The 22574-nt window shown below is 37.3% G+C and overlaps 1 protein-coding gene across 3 annotated transcripts in view; it reads right to left on the bottom strand.

Annotated features, from left to right (window-relative positions):
* The window catches only part of LOC131692779 (uncharacterized), a 376747-nt gene extending 368488 nt beyond the window's left edge, over positions 1 to 8259 (bottom strand). Inside the window, exon 1 of one of the 3 annotated variants that reach the window (XM_058980046.1) lies at positions 7772 to 8259. The gene's annotated coding sequence lies outside the window, so the exon portion shown is untranslated. The remainder of the gene's footprint in view (positions 1 to 7771) is intronic. The other 2 variants (XM_058980044.1, XM_058980045.1) reach the window with 2 other exon arrangements.
* Positions 8260 to 22574: the final 14315 nt, after the last annotated feature.

The following is a 22574-nucleotide window of genomic DNA, read 5'->3' as shown; positions in this document are numbered from 1 at the left end:
GACCCCTAGGGGGCCGCAAAGTCATTGTTGGGGATCGGCGAAGAAAAATATATTTTTCGAGTGCAGATGGTAATTTCAAGTCTTGTTTCCTAACAAACTGAAAATAACATATTGATAGCATATAAAATCCGTGGGGGTCAGCAGCAACCCAGGGCAATGTCTAAGGGGTCCGTGGTACGAAAAAGATTAAGAACCGCTGCCCTATACCATTCGCAATTAATTTCCAAAATGTCAATCACTCAAAACTCAAGCGCAAAAAGGCCGAAGATTTTCCCGGTTGAAGCCTCCGCATCCCTAAACATGAACATTGCACACGAATACAGTAAAGAAAAATACTCCCTTCGATGTGCTATCTCCATATACATCAGCTGTGTAGTGCTGTTTTATCAGCTGGCTATTTTCGTTCGCGTGATCACAAACGCTTATAGCAGAAAGCTTGTAATTTTTCTCTATCTCTTCGAAAATACCTTTTGTATGCATACGACGATACAAAAGCAGCAATTCACATAACCACACTGATAAATTCGAGTCTTGCCAGAAAAAAACCACTAAAACTGTCTAATAGAAAACTTAAAGCTCTCAATGAACATAAATTATTGGACTAACAGTAAATCAATGATTATGGCAATAGAACATATGTTTTTCGTGCTATTATGACTGCTGCAAATCGGTTTTAAATTCTTCTTGCGAATTGTTGATTCTCAACAATTCGCAAGAAGATACATAATTCAAAAGTCATCATTCACTCAGACAAGACCATGCGTATTCCCCACGCGCATTAAATTCCTAGTTGATTAGTTTTCTTGTTGGTCAAATAAACAATAAACAAATAAATAAATTCGTTTGCTCAGTCTAAAGAAATGTCAGCTCGATTGGCATAAGCCGGCGGATACGTGTTCCCTTACAATGCCATCAAATCAAAAAAAAAAAACATTTAAAATTACAAACGACAAAATATGTGCAATTCAGAATATAACAAAATGAAGACTGCTTAATTATTTGCATTAAAATAAGATCGGAAAAATTTAATTGCATAACCGAGGTGGTTCGCTTTCAAAGATAGCATTGCTGCTGAATCACTTTATAAAAATAAGTGATAAGGGACGCGGACGAAAATAGTGCACCATCGCCAAACAATCCATCGATGTCATTCAGGTAAGAAAATGAGGAAGTGATAAACGAAGGGAAAAATCACCAAACCGCACTAGAAAATGTTAAAAAATGGGGTTTTCAGCTGGTTTTGTACTCGCGAATGACTTCTTCAATGGGCTCGTCGTCGCCAGAGTGCGGAATGGAATTTGTGCATTCCAGCTCACTTGGTTGACGCCTACGTTTGCGCTTCGAGGCTTATTTTTTGGGAATCCTTGTTCTTCTCTAACGATCATGTTTTTTGATTGTTTACTTCAACAACACCTTAAATTATTATATTGTCAACTCGCGCGAAATATCTGACGCACTCTCATTGATGACGCGCACTTTCCTTTCACAGGAGCAAGTAATGTTTCGAACGAGACCTTGAATTGTTTAGAGGCTGATCGAATACAATTGCGTTATGTCCTCTTCACTTCGTTTTGGCGTTTTTCGCACGACATTACGCACCATTTTCCAAACAAAATAATTCAAATTTACATTATAGTAGTGACCTATAGTGCCTCCAAACGATTGACCTATAGTGCTCCCAAGCGTATATTTTATGTTGATGTCCTTTATTTTTTCAAAAAAAAAAATAGAAGCAACACAAAACTCGTGTTCAGCACTAATTTTACGTAGGAAACAATTTGCTTGACATTATATGTATTATAATGACGTAGTAATAATAGAAAGAAAAAGTAAACAAAGAGAAGCTCTCAATGTTACAATGTTACCTATTCTGATTTTTCACCAGAAATGTACTGTACTGAGGACGAAAGACAATGCATTTTCGCAGAACACGCGAAAACATATGCGACACCGTAACTAATATAGCTGATCTTCAGTAACAGCCAAAATGATAGTTCATCAACGAAGTTCTCTACCGTGTCTAATTTGCGCAACACGAGCAATCTCTGCCACAAGATAGCAAAGTTAATTGAACCCTATTCTGGTCTACTTAATCTTCACTTAAACTGGCACATGTTTCATTAATCTTGAACCAAACACCGATATCACCACCACAAATGTCGAATACATATATCATATATTTGAATACGCTTCGAACTTTCGAGAGTATTAATTTGTATTGATTATCATTTATTTGAAATAGTCCATACTTGAACAAATTTTTCGAACTTTTTCTTGAAGTAAAATCATAGGATTCATGACTCGAAAAAATGCCAACGGAAGTATTTCTATAATTCTTCAATAATATCAAAATTGAAGCATTTGGAATAACTTCTCCTTAACCCTAGAACGTTGCACTGTTGTACAAATGTACCCCACGCCTCGTTTGGAGCAGTTTGAAGACGAAAATTCGGCCTTTACCGACCTGGGAGCCTAACCATAATTATTTAGATCCTAGTAAGAGTAGGAAGAACTACCTGCTGACTGGCTAGAGGGCCTCATTTGTACCTTATACAAAAGGGGGCACAGACTGTAGTATGCCAATTATCGAGGAATATCGCTCCTCAATTTGGCGTACAAAATTATGTCATGTATTCTGTTCAACAGATTGAGGCCGTTGGAGTCTTTCGTCGACGAATACCAAGATGGTTTTCGTGAAGGCCGATCAACAACGGATCAAATGTTTACTCTGCGACAGATCCTAGATAAATTCCGGGAATACAACTTGCAGACACACCATCTGTTTATTGATTTCAAAGCGGCGTACGATTCAGTGAAAAGAAACGAGTTTTGGCAGATAATGGTAGAACATGGTTTTCTGACGAAGCTGATTAGGCTGATTCGTGCAACGCTGGATGGATCGAAATCAAGTGTTCGGGTTTCGGATGAGATTTCGACGTCCTTCGTAACCTTAGACGGATTGAAGCAGGATGATGCGCTGTCAAACTTGCTGTTCAACATTGCTCTTGAAGGTGCCATCAGGAGAGCAGACGTGCAAAGGAACGGTACCATCGTCACTCGTTCGCATAAGCTCCTAGGATTTACGGACGATATTGATATTATTGGAATCGACCGTGGAAGAGGCATTCGTGCCTTTTCAAAAGGAGACAGCAAGAATTGGTCTCACAATCAACACCAGCAAGACGAAGTATATGATAGCTTGAAGAATACGTGGGTCCAATAGTGATGTTGGTGGTGAAGTGGTGTTAGGTGGTGATAAATTTGGAGTAGTGGAAAAATTTGTGTACCTTGAAACTCTAGTGACGTGCGATAATGATGTTACCCGCGAGGTGAAACGGCGTCTTGCAGCTGCAAATAGGGCTTTCTACGGACTTCGTAGCCAGCCGAAGTCCCGTAGTTTGCAGACGAAGACTAAATTCGCGTTGTACAAGACATTGATAGTTCCGGTTGCCTTGTACAGCCATGAAACGTGGACGTTAAAGGAAGTTGATCGTCGAGCTTTCGGTGTCTTCGAACGTAAGGTGCTTCGAACAATACTCGGCGGTAAAGGAGAAAATGGCATCATGCGGCGGCGCATGAATCACGAGTTATACCCAGTATATAAAGGAGGGGATATTGTCAAGCTAATAAAAAAAAGATGGATAGGTAATGTCAGAGACACAACCGAAGTGAAGTAGAATACACTTAGGTTGGTAATTCGAATGCTGTAATTTTTACTATCTTCTGCATGGTTGCATTAAATTCAGCTATCAGGTATTTCTGTTTTTATATATATATATATATATATATATATATATATATATATATATATATATATATATATATATATATATATATATATATATATATATATATATATATATATATATATATATATATATATATATATATATATATATATATATATATATATATATATATATATATATATATATATATATATATATATATATATATATATATATATATATATATATATATATATATATATATATATATATATATATATATATATATATATATCTATATGCATTACCTACACGTATATCACTTGCGATGCGTTTATGCAAATGAAATTTCGGCCCTACCTCGAAATTTGCAAACGTCAACCCGAGACACATGTGTGGCAAAATTGAACTGCTAGGTTTGCTCCCAAGTTTCCAGTGGGAAATTATTTTTCAAGTGGATAGTACTACCTTTACTAACCACATTATTAAATATTTCATTGCACATATGTATAGTGGGATCAAAAGGCATTCGTCTAGCTGCTTTATTTTAGAAATAGGCCACTTTAAAGCATGACATGCACTAATAAAATAAATTAAGAACCAAATCGGATAACAAATACTATTTGGACTCACTGGAAGTTAAACTCACTCCACAGTTCAAAGCCAGTAGAAGGGCACTTGCGCGTGGAATGTCAGCATTAGTGAGTTCAGGCGAATGTCCTATAAAAATATATATATATTCAAACCTTAACCAACCAGGTTTCTTCACAATAACCCTGCAATTGTCACGCATGATAATAACCGACAACAAATGTAGTACCAGGACATTACTTTTAACGGAGCATTTCACTTGTAGTGCGGTGAAATTCTCAAACAAAATAAGTAAAATGAAAATCCCGTTATGCACATGTTATACAATTAATCTGGTTCTGCGGATCGTTATAAAACTGTGTTTATAGCAACATATACGATGATACGTAAAACGTTTTCCCAGTTTTCCCCGAGTATCAAACCATCGGCAGAAACTTCTATGAGTATTCAACAAACCAACATAATCTTCTTCAAAACGTCAATCGCAGCCACACTACCGCTTGCTAGAAGAAAACTAATAAAAGAGCACACTCCTCCGCAGCTGGAGCGCGCGCCGTTGTGAATTTATTTGAGAACGCCACACATAATTGAAAAAGCAAGAGAGCGCGGTCTCTTGCATCCAACCACCCCATCGCCTTGAAATTCGTTTATTTAGCTCCGAAAGAAAGAGCGTTCTGTTTTTTCTGTGGTATATGTTCATTGTATACATAAATCTGGCGCCTGTACATCATTGAAATGATGCCTGGCGACAGTCATGGAATATATTGCTTCGAGCTGACGGAACGTAGCAACTACCTACTACGAGGTCAGAAAGCAAACTGACGATTTTTTCTTATGCGCTGCTTTTATACGTGTGTCACGGTTCATTGGATGGCAAAGAGGCAGTCGTAGCAACGCTCGCTGCTTGGTTGAATTGTACGGATCAATCAGCGCTGATAATTACCACTTTCTCAAAATACATTTTTTTTGTTATTTATAGTAATCGTACATTTTACGTAATCAAATACAATATACGTGCACATATTTCCGATCAGATAGTGCAAAAATATAGCGATTTCGATCAGTACAACAGAAGTTATTCGCATTTGAAGACTGGGAAAATATCTCAGCAGAAACTTTGAAACGGGACCCCTATATTGAAACGTTAGAAGTATTCTACTTCAAAAACGGCAGGCTGCGGTCATGTGGCACGAATGCCGGAAGAACGACAGGCGAAGATAATATTCAGTATAGAACCGGGAAGAGGCCGATGACTCCGTGGCAGGCCGCGTACACGATGTGACTGGAAGAGATTGGCCCAGGACCGGGTCCAGTGGAGGAGAATGCTTCACTCGGCGTAGATTCAACGAAGCGAATGGTTGCCCATCAAGTATCAAGTAAGTAAGAGTAGGAAAAGGTGGTATAGCCAATTTTCTTATAGCGTTCGTGGAAGCAGGTGTCAGAGTTGACATGGGGTACATTTGTACCCCAGTGTACGGTTGCCGTCAGCTTTTCGTCAGGTTTCGTGCTGTCAGTGGTTCGTGACAATACCAGTTTACTAGTAGCAAAACGTAAGAAACAATTAGTATTGTATAATCGTTTTCAATCATTTATTCAATTAATTTAATTTAATTTTGAAGTATAAAACAAATTGTTCTTACTTTTGCTGACTTTTATTGTTTTATTGTTTATTTTTTAGTTTTTCAAAACAATGGCTAGCAAGTATAATTTGCGCAATGTAACTGCTGTAACAATACCGTTGCATGTTACCAATCTATTACTGGTCAGAAATATTTTTTCATTTCAGTTTCCACCCCATTTCGTGGTATTTTCCAAAACCCGACTTCCAAATAATTGCACTTTTTTCTCTTCGAAATAATTGCACTTTTTTTTTCAAAAATATCGAAATTCCATTTCATACCGTTTTTAGACCATTCTTTGGACTTTTAGAATCATTGCTTTTTTTCTAATCGGTTCAAAATTCGCAAATTCGCAATTCGTTTTTGTGAAAAAAATCAAAACCGCAATTTTTTTCGTTCAAGCCAGTTAATGTATTATTGATTCAATACATTCCGTACTTTCACTTACACAGTTTTTTTTTGCAAACGAAGAAAATGATATACATTTCTTTTGTTTGCATTTTTACTTGCGAAAATTGCGATCAAACGCGTGGGGTATGTTTGTACCCCAACGCAACGTTCTACACTGAGAAACAAAAATATGCATAGTTAGCAGCATACTTTCTATTTCCGTCTCTTTTCTCCTGCTGTGATTTTTATATTTCATTTTAATTTTCATGCATATACTTCTAGTAAGCATTCAATGAGTGGATAGACCAAATATGTCCAATACATAAAATTTACAGCAGAATAAACGCTAGGCAGTTAGAAAAGTATGCTATCGATGCATAAATAAAATTCTGCGTGTAGGATGGAAATCGCAAGTGCAACGAACGTTCTAGGATTAAAGACTCTACAAGCATAATGGTTTTTAAAACTTTCTCAGGAAATTTCTAACCTTGATAAAAGTTCGAGAATTAGAAAAACCTGAGCTGTGTTTAATCAATGAACATTTATGTGTTTTTTCGCAGGGTGTCAGAAAAATAATCCGAGTTCAACAGCGCATCCTTTTATTGTCGGATTCGACACAGATAGCTTTGAATCGCTTTGTACAATGAAATATGACTTTTAGACTCCTTGTTTGAAGTAGTGGAGCGTGATCTTCCATCTGCGCGGTTCGAAAAAAACATTACGGTGGTGTACAATCGGAACACAGTCATGATATATTCGGTTTTCCACCCCGTATTTGGCATAAATAAATATTATGACAACATTCTTTAAGCAGTAATTGATAATTTCTTCTGATTTTAAATCCAAGGCTGACAGCACTAATTTTAGTACTTTAGGCTGTCAATAATTCATGTGACAAAATCCAGTGTCTCAAGTATCCATGGCAGCAGTTATTTTCTGAATAACTGTCGAACTGTTAGATTCAAACCCAATATTTAAAAATTCTCTTTGATTTATTTCTTCATTTTAGTAATAATGTCTTTCCAATGTATTCTCATTGTAGGAAAACTAGTATCTGTCACTTTCATCCTTTCATTTTTGAGCATTGGAACTAGAGTTATAATAAATTTTTATTTTCAGTTGTCCTTAATTTTTTTGATTTTTCTTTACCAAATCTACAAACCACTTAATTGATAAACTGTTGAATCGTTATTCCGAATAGCGCTTTAAGTTTTTTCCTGAATCTGGAATGTTGCGTCTACAAATTTGTCAAAAAGCAATTTGTTGGAATATTTGCAAATTGTTGGATTTTTTGCAAAATGTTGTTGCATCACTTTTGAAGCACGGCGTATGTTTAACGGTTGTTCGATTAAAATTGTGCTGTATTAATTTTAAACCTGTTTTCGTGAATTTGCTTATGATTATCCTATTTATATTTTATTTATTCAGAGTAATTTCTCTCACCTTTTAACGTATCAGTACTCACATGTAACTGACAGCTCAACAGTTACTGGATGCACAAAACCAGTATCCTTCGCAACGCCCTCACGATCAGTTAATTCTTCAATTCGCTGCAAGCATCAAATTCGCTTTAGGATTTTTGGGTTAGATCACCACTTTTTTCGAAAATTCACAAATCCTCGTACCGCTGCACAGCTTAACCAAACTTTTCGCAATGATTGTTGTCACAAAACACTGAATTTTGTAGCACTGCACTGGAGCCGCCTGGTATCTAAGTAGACCCTATTTCTCAGCAGCAACACTGCGTGAAAATTAGCACTGATCGAAAACGCGAACCGACCGCCAGTCAGCTGATGCTGCCAGAAAACTTCCAAACTACACTTTGCTAACCGTTCAAGAAAATAAGACAAAAAAACCGGTACCGGAGACCGCTCTCGAAAGCCAAAAGCTGTTATAGTGCCGAATGCCGAATAGCAACTGACTCGAGCGCGATTTGGCAAACTCATTCCCATGTGCCCCAAGTCTCGCCAAAGTGGAAGTGGAAAGTGTGCTCCGAATGAACACCAGTCAGCTGCATTCGACGGATTCGCTCTCGCCGGCTTTCCGCGCTTAAAACGGTGTTCATTTTCAAGCTAGAAAAGCCACCGATCAGTCCATGGGGAGCATGGTTTGCTTGGTTTCGAAACTGATGCTGCGGTTGATGGCAGTCCGGTGTGTGTTGTGATACTTCTTACCGGTGTTGCGTGCGACGTCGCGTAACGGTGCGATGCGATGGGTGTTCATTCGGGCCGTGGATTGATGCGACCTGCGCCAAGGGGAAATTTGTTGCGGCATAAAGTAACGGCGGATACATAGGTGCCAGAATAGCGGATATGAAGTAATGTATACTATACATACATATTATTATTCGGATTGGCTGCTTCCCTATGGACAGACATTACCTAAGTTAGGCTAGATGTTTATTATCTTTATCTCTGATATGGTAGATTCGAAGTAAGATAATAAGTGTCGAGGAGATGCAGGCAATCTTCTAATACTTTAAATCATAAAAACCAATTGATAAACTATAAATAGAGCTAATCGTTGCAATTGATGATTGTAATTGATGATTGTTTATAATACTGCTCGCCATAATTTGCGAATCTGTGCAACTCGTTTGTACTATACCAGGAAGCACGTTTCAAACTAATCTCGTTCTGAATCCTTCGAAGCGTTTTCTTCCTGGTAGCACAACAACTTACCCAAATGGGTCCTACATATAGCATTGCCGGTCTAAATATTTGTTTATAAATCAACAAATTGTTCTTTAGCCAGATCCTAGAATTCAAGTACACACATTTTATGTATTAGTTGCTTTTTTGCTTGGATTTCTAAAATATGATCCTTGAAAGTAAGTTTTTTTTATCGAAAATCAGACACAAGCAATTAAATTAAATAATATGAGTATTATTTGGTTCAACCCATTATAACCCATGGTTTTCTAAAGTGAAGTAAATGAACTGATATCTTCAATTCTATCAAAAAATATATCAAAGATTATGACAAAATGAAATTCACCGCTTGAAATGATTTTTAAAATGAAAATATCACATGTATAAAACGGCGTTTCATATATTTTTCGCATTTTCTGATAGACCACACTTCTATATCTATATTAACGTTTTGTCGCATAATGAAATTATTAGCATTAATTTGTCAAACTACCATGAACCGTGTCACGGATTTAAATAAAATGAATTGACAAAAATTGACAGCCGTCTTTTCTTACAAAGAAATACGAGGTATAATGTTCCCATTAGTGAAATAATATGGCGCCATTTTCGACACCTTACACTAGAAAATTTTTATTTTATAGTTGAGACCTTATAAACATTTTGCAGAATGGCGCACATGTCTGTCATTTTAATACTTCAATATAAAAATTATCAAACATTAAGTACTTTTTTCACAATTATATAAGAGGACCCCTTAAGGCGGCAAAAATCATTTATTTTATATACACTCCCGATGATCCATTGGTAGTCCGACTTGAAACTGAAATAACTTCGTAGTTTTCTGTTTTACTGAATTGGTATATTCGGAAAAAAATATGCAAAAGCATTTAGCCGATTACATAGCCGTAATTTGGCGATGGATGGGACGGATTTTCGTCGCCGTATTCACGACGTCTGTTTTACGATATTGACATTCCGATGCTGGAATTCAATAGAGATAGGGATCTTTAATTTGGAAAAATTGTGTCAGTTTTTAAGGGGTTATATACAAAGTTGTAGCGAAAAAGTGAGCTAAGTTCGTAATTTTTTAAAGCGCTTTATGCATTTTTTTTAAAAGCAAAAGACAGCTCGTTGGTAGTGCTATCGAAGTTTGAAAAAACAAGTTGAATTAAAAAAAATATTGAAGGTTGGCGGAGTTATGGCCCATCCTACGTATCGAGTTTTTTGGCAGAGGTTTGCGGTGAAATCAAAAAAGTAAAAAGATTATCGAATAAAAATGTATTGTGGTGTACTTGAACTGATCAGATTTCCAAGAAAAAATGTTTTTCCTGCAAAAAAAAGAATTTTGACAAAAAAATTGAGTTTTGTGCTGTTCAAAATTTTAAACAAAAATTCATGACAAAGAATCAAAATTTTTTGGATGAAAAAAGAACCGTTCAAGTGCACGAGAATGTAAATACAAGCAATTCAAAAAAAATTATGAAGATCGGATGAATAGTTTTTGCGATATCACGTTCACCGCAACGGTACTTTTCAAACAACTTGGTTCCGAGATAATTAGGTAATACTTTCATGGAAATATTTAAGAGATGGCACTGCTTCAGTGGTGGCTATGGTCAATTTAAATGTATGGGAAAGATATTGAAACTTGGGATTTTGGAGAAACTATAATATTGTGGTTGTAAAATGTATACACATTTGATGCAGAAAAAATATGGGAACAGTTTGTAGAAGTTTATTTAGATACTTACTTGAAAATTTTTATATAAAATCTAAAAAAACTGCTTGCGCCCATACATTTTACTCATTGGTTTCCACCAAGAAAAGTTGAAACTCTTTCTCTCACAACTCTCTGCTTCACTCGTTTTGACAGCAGATTCCCTACTCATCGCAATTGGAATGTTTTCTTTTAGAATTTAAGCGCAAATGTAACAACCGATTCGAAAACCGATTCATTCAGGATTGGTTGTTGCCTTCGGTTGGAATTCCATCATAAATCAGCCCATATTCCAAATCTCATTCCGAATGTAATTTACTGGGACGAGAATATTTTATGGTACGGACATCTATGTGTCGTCATAAAGAAGCTCTAGTTTCATGTATATTGCCGCAAGATGTTTAAAATATGGAAAAACGCACCCTATCATAAAACGTAAGCAGAAACGACATAAACTACTCAATTGCGTTTAAAGTTTTGTGTTAACTTCATACGCGGAAGAACCAGCGTACTGCGAACGGCTGTAGTTTGAAATCTAGTACTCCGATTTGGATGAAATTTCGCACAGATATTTTGAAAAGTGTGTACTTTCAGAATATTCAATAATTTTTTTTCGATTTTTTGAGTTCCAATTTTGTGTATAACCTTAATATGTATTGATAGTGGGTGTTCTTACGAATACCCTCATATTATTTTTAAACCCTAATTACACTAGTTTACACCATTTCTGAACTAAATAAGCTAGTGGTCATTTTCAATGTAAAATCGAAAATGAGGTCCAAAAAATTTACAGTAGAACAGTTTTCGAGTTACAGTGAAAAAAATAATTTTTCCTTTAAAATTAAGTTAATGTTGTAGTGCGACTACTGGTTCTTACGTTATTTACGAATCTATTGAACTTTTTCTTAATTTTTCGTCGTATCTTGAACCAAAAAGAGCGTGTGGTCAATATTTTCGGCAAGATAAAGCAATCCCAAAAATCATATTTTTATGGGAATTTTTTTTATTTCAATTATAGAGTTTTTAACCTTAAGGTCATTCGCCTCCTCGGGTTAGAAAAATCTCTTAAGAAAAAAATTTCTAACCCTATGTGCGGGGTCGGGACTCGAACCCAGGTGCGTTGCGTACAAGGCAATCGATTTACCAACTACGCTACGCCCACCCTCTATGGGAAATTAAAGCCTGCTGATAACCAATGTAAATAAGCACTTGTTAGTTTAAATCCGATGAAAATTGTGAAAGTTATTCAATTTTTTTGTAAAAGGGCAATTTTTGTGTTTCTCTGAGCCAACTTATTGAACCGTCTCGATTCCGGGCTTGTTTATTAATATATAAGGGACTCTCTGTCAGAATTCTGTTAAACAAGTAAATGGAAGAATTTTGAAATAATTTAATGTGGGGTAATATTCGAACTCGTTTATCCAAATGATTAAGGACTTCTGATAACAATAAGTTGACCCAGAGAAACACAAAATTTGGCATTTTACAAAAAATTGAATGACTTTCGCAATTTTTATCGGATTTAAACTAACAAGTGCTTATTTTCATTGGTTATTAGTAGGCTTTAATTTCCCACAAAAATTTAATTTTTAGGATTGCTTTATCTTTCCGAAAATATTGATCACACACTCATTTTTCTTTAAAAAATGGCGAAAAATTAAGAAAAAGTTCAATAGATTCGTAAATGACGTCAGAACCAGTGGTCGCACTAAAACAAAATGTTCTAAGTATCGAAAGCGCATTCAATTACCTTTAATTCAACATAATAATATTTCTTATCGATGAACCACAACCGAAGATATTTGGATTTTACTGAACGTACTTTCAATTTAAAAGGTAAAATTAATTTTTTCACTGTAACTCGAAAACTGTTCTACTGTAAAATTTTTGGACCTCATTTTCAGATTCAGCACGCAATTTTGCATTGAAGTTCAGATTTTTATTTTTATTTTGTAAACTAGTTTATTATTTTCTGACTGCAGCACTCCACACAGCATGATCTGGTACTTTTGCAATCCACTAGCAGCTTGAAATCCCAAGTTTCATCTGCAAACTATGGTAGCTGTGATGAGGCAACCTATAGAGTCGTGCAAGTCGTATGTGTTTGAATGTGTTTTTGTCATAAAATGGAACAAACTAAAAATGTTTTTTCATTAGTTTCGGAATTGGAAATAGAAAAAGGATTGAGATATTTGTTGTGTTCACCTAATAGGATGAATCTCTTTCGATGCTATAAAATTATTATGTACGGTAGTAATAGAACAGGATCAGTACATCTATTATGGCAAATGTGTAGTAGTGGTCAGCAGAAAAGGCAGAGTCGATCTCTTTTAGTCCGTACCTCCAAACTGATCACACGTGCTTTAATTACTTAACCGAAATTCCTCTATAAAACATATCAACATTAACTCACAGTACTAATCTGCATCAGAAAATCCCGTAAACAGCACAAACCTAAAGATCCCGATTCCAACGTAGGATTTACGATGTCAGATTTTCAAAGTCGGCTTTTCGACGCCAGAACTCAAACGTCGGATTTTAAGCGACGAAAATTTGAAGTAGAATTACTGATGTCGGAAATGCTTCGAATTTTTGACGTTAAAAATCCGGTGTGAGAAACGCAACATCGGAATTCTGACTTCAAAAATCCAACGTCGTCATTCCGAAGTTTAAAACCCAATGTCGGAGTTTGGACGTCGAAAATTCGGCGTCCGAAAGGCACTCTCAGTAGAACGTTTCCGCGTGATTGTTTAGAACTTACTTGAATGTTGATTCACTCTAGTAATGCTAGAGAATCGATGAGTCCTGATAGAAGATCAGAGATGAATAAGGCGCTTGCAGTTAGTAGCGATGTACATCTGCCGCGAGGACAGTCTCATCGACAGACACAATTGCAAACTTAGAAGCGCACAGTTTATAGATAGTTTGTGAATTATTCCCAACTTAATCACTCAAAAATATTGTAGAAGGCAAACCGGTTTCTTTCCGCTGCTCATTGGCGAATTTATCTGATTTTAGCCAACGTTGCATTTTTCATTGATGGTTTGAAAAACAAAATCTATTCAGTTTTATAAAATCGTGATTGAGTTTGACACAATGAGCTCTTGGCGACAAGGTGCGGCGTTTGCTAGACGTTCGTAATGCTGCTCTTTCCGTCGTATGGCAGGGGGCAAAGCACAGAATCTCAGTTAATGTTCCGTAAAATGTTCAAAATGCCACTGTAATCGTCCGGCACACACTTTAGGTGCGTGGTTCGAGAAGCTCATGGTCTTGGTCTTCGAGTGTGAGATGTAAGGTCTGATGATAACGAACTTACTTTACTAGTGGGATGAGATCAATTGACAAATTCTGTGACTGATCTTTAGCATTAACTTAGCATATATCCAAAATCAGGTCGTTCTCCTTCATCTGTAGAAGTGGGACCGTACTATAACTATTCAAAAGATTGATGCTACCAGGATGAAAAACGGATTCTTCGGGATCGGAATGTACAAACCCGTTATGAGCAGATTGCCGCTTTATTGCAGAGAGGTTGAAATCGTCAAGAATCATGATTTCGCCAATTGGTTGTGTCATCGCAACAATAGACGTCAATGATTCAACATGAGCATCAACTAGTACAGTGTCACGAATCTTTTGGAAAATAAACCACACACCGCACCGTAACACACTACTGCGAAAGATTGGCGATCTCGATTTATCTTCTATCCTTTCAAGCGTAGGTACGAGCGGAACGGCAACGCGTGAATCACTCACCCGATACCAATGATATATACAACACCAACCGCACTCTGAATGAGCTTTTGCGGGCTCTCGACAAAGAGCGAAGTGTCTCAACATGGCTTGCTATTTTCGGCTCTCCAATGACTTCCGCGTTCTGAAAGATAACACTCCTCGAGATTTTCAATGCTGTTTGGTGCAGGAGCGTCTTTATCGTTGGCTGGCGGACCGCTATAGTTATGCCATACTCCAATTGCAACTACTCTGGACTTGCTGATTTCAGACCGATCTCGCTCACTAGCTGAATGGCAAAGCTGTTCGAGCGCTCGGATATTGAACTTAAAAGAGCATTATAGGATGGTGAAGAAATCCTTCGAATCCTGGCATCGATTATTAAAAATTAATGAGGCCAAAAACCGCGTGGTAAACGTACGCATTTTGCTTCGAAATGATATTTAGTATTAATATTGTATAAGAAAATTACATTTATGACTGGCAAATACTAATAAATTTAGAAGCATATTGGAAGTTAAGAAAATTTTTCTTATTAATAACTTCCTAATAATTACAGTTTCTTCAGTTTGTAAGCTTTCGTTAACAAAAAAATTCATTGTTTTTTGTAATTGTACCTTTTAACTTTTTTTTTGATTTAACAATGTATTTGTATTGTTTAACATTTTTTGTAGCTTTTAACATTTTTTTGGTTTTCTTTTAAAAAATTTCGACAAAAAATATTCACACAGAAGAATTAATTCCCTAGAACTCGCTATCATATAGTTTTGCTGCACAAATAGCGATTTTCGAACAATATATATTGAAAGTAGTGCATTCAAGATCTCATACGCCCTTTTTAAATATTACTCTTGAATAAACATTGTTTGTTTAATATTGCAAAATACTTTTTTTTTCATAAAACGTTTATTTGACACGGCATTTGCAAAAGCTTTTTTACGCCGGGGTTTTTTTACATAACATGTTACAAAGGTTCTTAAGACTATCACGTTATAAAAAAAATCACTTTCTAATGCTAACACTGAGGATAATCATCATTTTGAATGTTTTTAATTATAATCTATTTTCTTGAATTTCATTGTAAACCTATTGATAGTTTTTCTGTAATCTTTGTTTTTTTTTCTTTATTTATATCGTTTTACCTAACTTAACTAACTGCGAAGAAATCTAAATTGTTTGTGGGTAGCAAGGGAAAAAAACTAGAAACATTGTGGGGATAATTATATTTGAATATTTATTGATTTCAGGAAATGATAAATATGGCTCATGTATGTAAGATCTCGTAAAGCGAGGATATCACGAACAAGTACATAGGGTGGTTTTCTTCTGGCTCGTAAGGAGTCTATTAATTGGGATCTGGCTTCACGATATTCAATGCAAGACCAAACAACATGTTCAATGTCTTCGTAACCCTCTCCGCAAGCACATTGATTATCTTCTGCGATCCCAATACGGCGGAGATGCGCATTCAACGTATAATGGTTGGACATGAGTCTAGACATCACACGAATGAAGTTTCGACTTACATCCAACCCTTTGAACCATGCCTTCGTTGATACTTTAGGGATAATTGAGTGCAACCACCGTCCCAGATCTCCATTGTCCCATGATGTTTGCCAATTAGTAAGCGTCCTCTGACGAGAAGCGCTATAAAATTCATTGAAGGCAATAGGTCTTTCATAGATGTCACCGTCCAGCGCCCCTATTTTGGCTAAATTATCCGCTCTCTCATTACCCGGTATGGAGCAATGAGCGGGAATCCACACTAAGGTAATTTGATAAGATTTATTTGTTAATTTGGTTAAGTATTCTCGTATCTTCTTCAAAAAGAACGGAGCGTGATTATCAAGCTTTAATGAGTGTAGTGCCTTAATTGTGCTGAGGCTATCTGTGAGGATGAAATAATGGCTCGGAAGTAAAGTATCAATGATTTCCAGACTATGGTGAACTGCTGCTAGTTCGGCTGTGTAAACAGAGGCAGATTCTGCAAGCTTGAAAGAGATCGCGGTGTTATGGTTGAAAATACCGAAGCCAGTGCCCTCATTGATTCGTGACCCATCAGTGTAGAACATTTTATGGCAGTCAATGTGTTGGTATTTACTTATGAATATTTTAGGGATCTCCAGAGAGCGCTGGTGATCCGGGATTCCACGAATTTCCTCTTGCATGGACGTGTCGAAAAATAAAGTGGAATCGGGAGTATCTAGTATATTAACACATGTCAGAACATAACTAGAAGGCGTTATTTCTTGTGACATGTGATTGAAGTACACTGTCATGAATCTGGTTTGGGATTGAAGCTCGACAAGTCTTTCGAAATTTTCAATTACAAGTGGATTCATAACCTCACATCGTATAAGTAAACGAGAGGAGAGATCCCAGAATCGATCTTTTAAGGGAAGAACTCCCGCTAGAACTTCAAGACTCATCGTATGTGTCGATTGCATGGAACCTAAGGCGATTCGTAAACAACGATACTGTATTCGTTCCAATTTAATAATGTGAGTGTTTGCAGCTGAACGGAAACAGAAGCACCCATATTCCATTACTGAAAGTATCGTTGTTTGATACAATCTTATCACGTCACTTGGATGAGCACCCCACCAAGATCCGGTTATTGTTCGGAGAAAATTTATCCTTTGTTGGCACTTCTTTATCAGATACCTAATGTGGCCTCCCCATGTACCTTTAGAATCGAACCAAATTCCGAGATATTTAAAGGTCATGACTTGGGCTATCATTCTACCAACCAACTGAAGCTGAAGCTGAGCTGGATCACGCTTCCTTGAAAAAACAACCAACTCTGTTTTCTCCGTAGAGAAATCGATGCCTAACTTCAAAGCCCAACTTGATAAATTATCCAAACTATCTTGCAGTGGTTGTTGTAAATTTATGGCTTTTGGTCCTGTAACAGAAACCACGCCATCATCTGCAAGTTGCCTTAGAGTGCATGGGCTGACAATACAATTATCAATGTCATTCACGTAAAAATTGTAGAGAAGGGGGCTTAAACAAGAACCTTGTGGGAGGCCCATGTAACTTATTCTGAATGTTGCCAAATCGCCATATGAAAAATGCATGTGCTTTTCTGACAATAAGTTGTATAAATAATTATTTAATATTGGTGAAAGACCACATTGATGTAGTTTCTCTGAGAGAACATCAATGGAAACAGAGTCAAATGCTCCTTTTATGTCTAAGAACACAGACGCCATTTGTTCTTTTTTTGCGTAAGCTAGTTGGATTTCTGACGAAAGTAGCGCCAGACAATCATTCGTTCCCTTTCCCCTCCGAAAACCAAACTGGGTATCTGATAGCAAGCCGTTCGCCTCAACCCAATTGTCGAGACGTCGTAGGATAATTTTTTTCAACAATTTCCTGATGCAGGATAGCATTGCAATCGGTCGATACGAGTTATGGTCGGAGGCTGGTTTTCCCGGTTTTGGAATGGCGATAACTCTCACTTGTCTCCAGTCGTGCGGGACTATGTTCTGCTCAAGAAGCTTATTGAATAAATTCAACAAGCGTCTTTTTGCTAAGTCAGGCAGATTCTTCACCAAGTTGAATTTAATTCTGTCTGGACCCGGAGCATTATTGTTGCATGAGAGGAGTGCAATTGAAAATTCCATCATTGTCAAAGGCGAATCTATGGAATCGTTACTTGTGGGAGCATCGCGAATGATTTTCTGCGCAGGAGCAGAATCTGGACAAACTTTCTTGGCAAAATTAGATATCCAGCGATTCGAAAAATCTTCGCTTTCATTAGTTACGTTTCGATTCCTCATTCTTCTGGCTGTGTTCCAAAGAGTACTCATTGATGTTTCTCTTGACAAGCCATCAACGAAACGTCTCCAATAACTAGACTTTTTGGCACGACGGAGACTGTCAAATTTGTTTTGTAAAATCGAATAATTTTCAAAGTTTGCACGTGTACACCCTTTCCGTTTCATAATTTCTTTGTAAGCAACTTGTTTAGCTTCATATGCATCCGAGCACTCTTTGTCCCACCAGGGATTAGGAGGCCGGCTGTTCATTATCATGCCAGGATTGCATTTCGTTTGGGTTTGTTCTGCTGCTTCAATAATCAAACCCGCTAGAAATTCATATTCTTCGGTAGGTGGTAGCTCTTCCGTCGAAACAAGAGAAGTGGAAATTAAAGATTGGTATTTTTTCCAATCAATATTTCGTGTCAAGTCATAAGGTACATTGATTGAATTCGTGAGGCCTAATTCACTGTTAATTGAAAAACGACTGGCAAATGATCGCTACCGTGAGGATCAGGTACAACCTTCCACGTGCAATCTAACCGAAGTGATGTCGAGCATAGAGATAGATCTAATGCACTTGGTCGTGCGGGTGGTCTGGGAATGCGTGTTGCTTCGCCTGTATTTAAAACTGTCATATTGAGCTCGTCACAAACATTGTATATCAAAGAGGATCGATTATCATTGAAGAGGGAACCCCACAATACTCCGTGCGAGTTGAAGTCTCCCAGTATCAGCCGCGGAGCAGCCATGGATTCCACTACCTCAAAAATCTGACGTTGTCCAATTTGAGCTTTGGGAGGTACATATATAGAAGCGATAGACATGTCTTTGCCTTTAATATTCGTTTGGACAGCTACAGCCTCAATGCCCGCAAACAAGGGGATGTTAATTCTATAGAAAGGATAGCACTTTTTAATTCCTAGAAGCACTCCTCCATATGGGGTGTCTCGGTCTAGGCGAATAATGTTGAAATCATTCAAGTTGAAATTAATGTTTGAGGTAAGCCATGTTTCACATAAAGCAAAAGCATCGCATTTCAAATTATGCAGCAAAATTTTTAAGGAGTCAATTTTAGGTATGATACTTCTGCAATTCCACTGTAAAACAGTGATGGAATCTTTCATTGGAGGAGGTGAATTACCCATTGAAAGATACAATCGCTGCAAGGATGGGCCATTGAGCAATCAGCTGCTCTAAAAATGTTCTAATTGTTGGGAGGAACGCTGAAAGTATACTTTTTAGTGGTTCAGAAATATTGAATGCTTTGAAAATCCAATCAACAATTTCAGAAAATTTCAATAAACCTATCCCCGGTTGAGGCTCGGAGGAAGTTGAAGTTTTATTATTTCCAGTAATGGTGTTCTGTTTGGATTGTACATTACCAAAACCGGGAGGGACTGGCTTCGGTATTGCATCGGAATTCTTTAGCTTTGGCCGCAATTTATTTGTTGGAGGAGAAATTTTAAGGCCCTTGCTTGGCAGTTTGGGAAAAGAGGATTGTTTTCTTTTCCTGGATCCTCTAGGTAAAACAAATGATGTACCTTCGGACGCTTCGTCAGAGTCAGACTCTTTCGGCAATAGAATAGCGTATCTGTTTTCTGGGACCGTGGGTTCAGGAGTAGCATTTTTCAGTATTTCTGCATAAGAGCGCTTAGATCTCTCCTTCAAGGATCGTTTAATTTTCTCCTCCCGCATTTTATATATGGGACATGCAAGGAGCTCGTGTGAAGTTTCTCCGCAATGTAAACATTTTTCTAAGTTTTTATTGCATGTATCCTCTTGATGAGGCCCCCCACATTTGCCATACCGTACCTTATTGGAACAGTAAGTGGCTGTGTGGCCAAGCTGTTTACAATTGAGGCAATTCATCACACGAGGGATGAAAAGGCGAACGGGGAGACGAATTTTATTAATGAGAACATGGCTAGGCAAAGCAGACCCAGCGAAAGTTACACGAAATGAATAGGATGGTCGGTAAACTTTTTTCTCTTCTTCAATTGATACTGAGTACAATTGCTTAACATCGAGTATTTTTACTTTATTAAGCAGGGTGTTCTTGAAACAACCAACACCATGCTTAAGTATATCCTCGGCAGTGAGGCTGGGTTCGGAGATGACTCCATCGCATTCTATATCGCGCGAAAGTATATAAACTTTATATTCACGCGTGAAGAGTTCGCATGCTACTATCTCGTTAGCTTGTCTAATGTTATCAATGCTAACTCGAAGTTTATCTTTATTTACTTTCACGATCTCTGTTACAGCAGAAAATCGTGAAGTCAGATCCCGTGCAATTTGCACAAGGTTTAATGGCTTTCCTTTCCGCCTGAAGAAAACCTGCCAAGGTCCAGAAGACCCTTGGGGGTATAATTTTATTCTAAGGGGAGTTGAGGGAGGGGGATCAGAAGAATTTTGCTCTTGTGAAATGGAGGATTCCATCTCACTATCCTCCATCTCGCCTACCATACACAGTAAGTAAATTAAATACTAACACTAGTAAAATTATATTAAAATCTACCTGTCCTTCGAAGAGTTGCAGATTCTCGCTGTCTCCCTCTGTCACGCTCGGGTTGAACACAGCGCAACCACTACTACCAAGATGGAGCCGCTGTTTACCTGTGGGTCCAGGGATATTTCCTTACTATGCAGCGTGGCTAGGTACACAAATACACAAAAGCCCGTTTCTGCACTAATACGGATGAATGAATGATGATGAAGCGAGCCGCTTCACCAACCAGATGCAGTTCTGTCTCACTCCGTCGCAAGCGCCGGTTGTATGCAGCGCAACCACTACTACCACCAAGGTGGGGCGCCGCTTACCTGAGACTTCGTTGCCTTCGCACCAACACTCGCTTATCGCGTGGTACCACCACCAAACGACCGCTCTCGCAACAAACAATCCTGCCTGTCTCCGCACCAACACGGCATCAAATACTGACACGGTACACAAACTTCTAGCCTATTCACGGCTTGCACAGCCTTGGTTGCTACAACCAATCAGCAAACACAACCTTTCAAGGCGAAGGCTAAAACTGTTATGATTGCAAAATACTTAGTCTCCCATATAGACGAAACATAAAAGGTTTCATTAGAATTAAAGAAGGCCACCATCATTGACGTAATTGAATCAAACTTGATGGAATTACCTTACAGCAGAAAACATCTGTCACGTTACATAAGATCAACTGTATTTTCTCAAAAATGAATAAAACTTTAAGGTTTTCACAGTACAGTTTTAAAAAGTAGACTCAAAGTAGTAAGAAAAAATGTAGGTTAGACATTGTATGCAAGCTGTTGTGGTCCACAAAACTTATTCGATTTTTTTATCTGTCACGTTACATGTTATTTGTTTTTCCTTGTTTCACAATTAAAAATAAGCATTAATCCATATTCATCTCAATTTTTCAAACAATATCATCAAATTTTAATTTGACTGCGATGGAAAAATGTGGTTCCAGACAAAGAGTTGAAAATATGGATTTTGTTTACCTTTTTATCTCATTGCGGTCTTTAAGTCATTTTCAGGTCATGCAAGTAGCATCAACAAACTTTTATAAATGACAGACATGGAATTTATTTTTGGGCTCACCATTCATATTTTTTTTTAAAATTAGAGGATATATACATACGGAAAACAAACAGTTTGACTCAAAATTTAATAAAAAAAATTCGCCTTGTTTCACAATTAAAAATAAGCATTAATCCATATTCATCTCAATTTTTCAAGCAATATCATCAAATTTTAATTTGACTGCGATGGAAAAATGTGGTTCCAGACAAAGAGTTGAAAATATGGATTTTGTTTACCTTTTTATCTCATTGCGGTCTTTAAGTCATTTTCAGGTCATGCAAGTAGCATCAACAAACTTTTATAAATGACAGACATGGAATTTATTTTTGGGCTCACCATTCATATTTTTTTTAAAATTAGAGGATATATACATACGGAAAACAAACAGTTTGACTCAAAATTTAATAAAAAAAATTCGCCGGTTGCCATTTTTGGATCCTTGACCATATGTAAGTTCTCGCGGGCTGCATCAAAGCGTTGAAAGAGCGCACTGTTAAAGGGCGAACACGAAATTATTGCGGCACCGAAAATGTCATGCCAATTTTCTTATAATGTTTAAAATCAAACCAAAATTTTAGGGTAGTTACTTCAAAAATCAAAAGAAAAGTTAATCGATGGAGCCTTGAGTGTAAAATTGAACGCATTTTCGCTTGATGCCCTCCATCAAGTCTTTACAGTGTCATCCGGTACCAGTTTCTCAGTTATTTTCATTTTCTTAAGATGTCCGTCTCGTCTTTGACTGTCTTCTTGCTCTTCCGAAGTTCCCGCTTCATCTTTGCCCAGTACTGCTCCACCGGGCGCAGCT

The sequence above is a fragment of the Topomyia yanbarensis genome, chromosome 3 (genome assembly GCF_030247195.1).
Source record: "Topomyia yanbarensis strain Yona2022 chromosome 3, ASM3024719v1, whole genome shotgun sequence".
In the NCBI taxonomy this organism is placed as follows: Eukaryota; Metazoa; Arthropoda; class Insecta; order Diptera; family Culicidae; genus Topomyia; species Topomyia yanbarensis.
The sequence above is the reverse complement of the archived record's forward strand: the minus strand, read 5'-3'. Positions and strand labels throughout refer to the sequence as shown.